Genomic DNA, 5,000 nt, shown 5'->3' with positions numbered 1-5,000 from the left:
GGGAGAGGGGGGCTGGCCGTCGGGGTCCACCGCGGCTCAGGCGCAGAGCCCGCCAGCGACGCGGAGGTCGCACGGGGGGCGCAGTTGGCCTGGCCGTGTCGGCGTCGCCCTATGGCGTAGTCCCTCGTCCCGGGCTCTTGCCCGTAACCTCAAAGGAGCCCCAACCGAGCGGCGTCTCCCCCCCAAAGCCGTGCCTCCGCTGTTGAAAACAGAAGAAGCCCGGGGCGGCAGTTCGCCGGGTACTCCCCTTCGCCAAAACTCTTTTTGCCCCACTCGTCTCTCCCTTTTCCATCCTCCCTTCTCGCTCTGGGGCGTCCGCTTGGTCTCTCTCTCTCTCTCTCTCTCTCTCGCTCTCTCCCTCTCGCGCTCCCTTCCGAGCCGCCTCGGAGGACGTCGGACGAGCGGGGAAGGCGACGGCGTTCGGCCGGGCACACCACGCGGTGAGAACCCACTCCGCCTGCCTCCCCACGCGTCTGTCGTCCCCCCACTATCGTAGGGGCTCGGGAAAAGACTGGAGAACGCGGAGCTCGGCGGTGGCGTGGAAGCGCCACCCACCGCCGCCGCTCTCGCCGATGCCCACCGCGGAGGCCGCCCATCGGACGCTGGGTGGGGGTCGGCACGGGCCTCCGCGGGCGAGCTGCGCATCTGGAAGTCAAAGGGCCGCCCTCGGAGAAGATCGTTGTGCTACCCCGCGCGGGGAGCGATTCGGACGACGGGCCCCCACGCCGAGGTGGGTGGGCGCCCCGCCATTCGCCCGCGCGGGTCGTCGGACCCCTGCCGTACCACAGTTCGGGTCAAACTCCCCCTCTGCACGGCAGCCACCGTCCTGCGAACGGGAGGCGACTGCCGGCGTGCACGCCCAAGGATGCGTGCCTGAATCCCGGGGGGGTAAAAGAGGAAGGAGACCGCCCGCCTTAGACCGACGCGGGCTCCAAAGCCCGGGCCGAGCGAGCGGCACCACCTCCCCACCCGGGAGCGCTGAGCCAAATCGATCGGAGGAAGAGCCGGTGGGGGGCATGGGTGAGAAACCCCACCCGCTGCCATCCTTCCCCTCGGGGAGACGGGGAAGAAACATGCCCGATAGTCCTGGAGGTACCTCTCCGACACGCTACGGGCGCCCTCGAGACGGAATCCGGGTCACAGTGCGATTCTCTCATAGGTCTCCCCGGTGGCGTGGAAGCGGGAGACATCCGACGCAGAGAAACGCCAAGCCTGCTCTGAGGGGACCGAGTCAGGGGGTGCAATCCGCCCTCCTGGAGCCCTCCTCGGGACGAAGACTCCAGATCTGCCTCCCTTCTGACATCCGTCACCCTCGGAGAACCAGAACACGCTTGGGGAGGGTCCGTTCAGGCTCAGGCGACCCGGGAAACGCGTCTCTGACTTGGGGCAGACGACCGGCAAGAGTCCCCCTGGAGCCGCGGAAGCCTGGTGTCGACGCGAGGGCGGACTTCCATGCAAACAGGGGGGTACTCGCCAAACCGCCTACCCGACTTGAGGAACCACGAAAACATCGGAAATCAGTCGGGCCCGAGAGGTACCCCTCTCTCCTATATCCTGCAGCTGGTGTGCAAAAGTGGGTATTTGCATGGCGAAACACCGACCCCCACTTTAAGGGAGCGAAGCCGAAAAGTGTCCGACTTCCTGGAGCTGTGCGGCGGATCCGGCGGCCAGAAATTCCTCATTCCGGTTCTATTTTTTTTTTTTTCGATTTTGCGAAATTTGGCGGCCAGGCGGCGTAGCTGGGGCCTGGACTAGCCCGAAACACCTGGAGCCGGCGAGCGGAACGAATTTCCCAACGTTCTGCGGCTCCCGGAAGCCAAAAACGCATCGCCGAAAAATTTCAAAGTCCCAAGGACTCGTTCTTGAAAATCGATCCGGGGGCCATGGAAGTGTCCTCGGTACAGCTTCAGAGCTTTCCCCCCGCCTGGAAGTCTGAAAGTTCTATGTTTGTTCTAAGTGGAAAATCGCGTTTTTTTCAGTGTTCCACCCATCAGACCCAAACTTTGCCCACGCTTAGGTCTCTGTCTCGGGGTGCTTTACAACATATTGACGCCCCTTTAGGGTGGAAGTAGGGGAAAGGGGTCATTTTTTTCACAAAATCGGAAATTTCTCAAAATATTTCTAAGTGTCAAGGACACTTTTGGAAAATCTTCCCCAGGCTCCTGGAAGCCTCCTCGGTACGCCTCCTGCGGTTTCTCCCTGCCTGGAAGTCTGACACTTGTCTGAAATTTTTAGAGTATGAAAATGCGGTTTTTCACCCAAAATTCGACTTTGCGCCCATGACCCGCAAACTTCACCCACAGTTAGGTCACTGCCTTGGGGTACCTCACATCATATTGACGCCCCCCCTGGCGTGGAAGTAGGGGAAACGTGTCAATTTTCACAAAATCGTGATTTTCTGAAAATATTTCTAAGTGTCAAGGACACTTTTGGAAAATCTTCCCCAGGCTCCTGGAAGCCTCCTCGGTACGCCTCCTGCGGTTTCTCCCTGCCTGGAAGTCTGACACTTGTCTGAAATTTTTAGAGTATGAAAACGCGGTTTTTCACCCAAAATTCGACTTTGCGCCCGTGACTCGCAAACTTCACCCACAGTTAGGTCACTGCCTTGGGGTACCTCACATCATATTGACTCCCCCCTGGCGTGGAAGTAGGGGAAACGTGTCACTTTTCACAAAATCGTGATTTTCTCAAAATATTTCTAAGTGTCAAGGACTCTTTTGGATAATCTTCCCCAGGCTCCTGGAAGCCTCCTCGGTACGCCTCCTGCGGTTTCTCCCTGCCTGGAAGTCTGACACTTGTCTGAAATTTTTAGAGTATGAAAATGCGGTTTTTCACCCAAAATTCGACTTTGCGCCCATGACTCGCAAACTTCACCCACATTTAGGCGACTGTCCTGGGGTGCCTCACAACATATTGACGCCCCCCCTGGCGTGGAAGTAGGGGAAACGTGTCAATTTTCACAAAATCGTGATTTTCTGAAAATATTTCTAAGTGTCAAGGACACTTTTGGAAAATCTTCCCCAGGCTCCTGGAAGCCTCCTCGGTACGCCTCCTGCGGTTTCTCCCTGCCTGGAAGTCTGACACTTGTCTGAAATTTTTAGAGTATGAAAATGCGGTTTTTCACCCAAAATTCGACTTTGCGCCCATGACTCGCAAACTTCACCCACAGTTAGGTCACTGCCTTGGGGTACCTCACATCATATTGACGCCCCCCTGGCGTGGAAGTAGGGGAAACGTGTCAATTTTCACAAAATCGTGATTTTCTCAAAATATTTCTAAGTGTCAAGGACACTTTTGGAAAATCTTCCCCAGGCTCCTGGAAGCCTCCTCGGTACGCCTCCTGCGGTTTCTCCCTGCCTGGAAGTCTGACACTTGTCTGAAATTTTTAGAGTATGAAAATGCGGTTTTTCACCCAAAATTCGACTTTGCGCCCATGACCCGCAAACTTCACCCACAGTTAGGTCACTGCCTTGGGGTACCTCACATCATATTGACGCCCCCCTGGCGTGGAAGTAGGGGAAACGTGACAATTTTCACAAAATCGTGATTTTCTGAAAATATTTCTAAGTGTCAAGGACACTTTTGGATAATCTTCCCCAGGCTCCTGGAAGCCTCCTCGGTACGCCTCCTGCGGTTTCCCCCTGCCTGGAAGTCTGACACTTGTCTGAAATTTTTAGAGTATGAAAACGCGGTTTTTCACCCAAAATTCGACTTTGCGCCCGTGACTCGCAAACTTCACCCACATTTAGGCGACTGTCCTGGGGTACCTCACAACATATTGACGCCCCCCCTGGCGTGGAAGTAGGGGAAACGTGTCAATTTTCACAAAATCGTGATTTTTTCAAAATATTTCTAAGTGTCAAGGACACTTTTGGATAATCTTCCCCAGGCTCCTGGAAGCCTCCTCGGTACGCCTCCTGCGGTTTCTCCCTGCCTGGAAGTCTGACACTTGTCTGAAATTTTTAGAGTATGAAAATGCGGTTTTTCACCCAAAATTCGACTTTGCGCCCATTGACCCGCAAACTTCACCCACAGTTAGGTCACTGCCTTGGGGTACCTCACATCATATTGACGCCCCCCTGGCGTGGAAGTAGGGGAAACGTGTCAATTTTCACAAAATCGTGATTTTCTCAAAATATTTCTAAGTGTCAAGGACACTTTTGGAAAATCTTCCCCAGGCTCCTGGAAGCCTCCTCGGTACGCCTCCGGCGGTTTCTCCCTGCCTGGAAGTCTGACACTTGTCTGAAATTTTTAGAGTATGAAAATGCGGTTTTTCACCCAAAATTCGACTTTGCGCCCGTGACTCGCAAACTTCACCCACATTTGGGCGACTGTCCTGGGGTACCTCACAACATATTGACGCCCCCCTGGCGTGGAAGTAGGGGAAACGTGTCAATTTTCACAAAATCGTGATTTTCTCAAAATATTTCTAAGTGTCAAGGACACTTTTGGAAAATCTTCCCCAGGCTCCTGGAAGCCTCCTCGGTACGCCTCCTGCGGTTTCTCCCTGCCTGGAAGTCTGACACTTGTCTGAAATTTTTAGAGTATGAAAATGCGGTTTTTCACCCAAAATTCGACTTTGCGCCCATGACTCGCAAACTTCACCCACAGTTAGGTCACTGCCTTGGGGTACCTCACATCATATTGACGCCCCCCTGGCGTGGAAGTAGGGGAAACGTGTCAATTTTCACAAAATCGTGATTTTCTCAAAATATTTCTAAGTGTCAAGGACACTTTTGGAAAATCTTCCCCAGGCTCCTGGAAGCCTCCTCGGTACGCCTCCTGCGGTTTCCCCCTGCCTGGAAGTCTGACACTTGTCTGAAATTTTTAGAGTATGAAAATGCGGTTTTTCACCCAAAATTCGACTTTGCGCCCATGACTCGCAAACTTCACCCACATTTAGGCGACTGTCCTGGGGTACCTCACAACATATTGACGCCCCCCCTGGCGTGGAAGTAGGGGAAACGTGTCAATTTTCACAAAATCGTGATTTTCTGAAA

The sequence above is a fragment of the Ranitomeya imitator genome, unplaced genomic scaffold, assembly GCF_032444005.1.
Source record: "Ranitomeya imitator isolate aRanImi1 unplaced genomic scaffold, aRanImi1.pri SCAFFOLD_544, whole genome shotgun sequence".
Classification (NCBI taxonomy): Eukaryota; Metazoa; Chordata; class Amphibia; order Anura; family Dendrobatidae; genus Ranitomeya; species Ranitomeya imitator.
Note: the sequence above shows the minus strand (reverse complement) of the source record.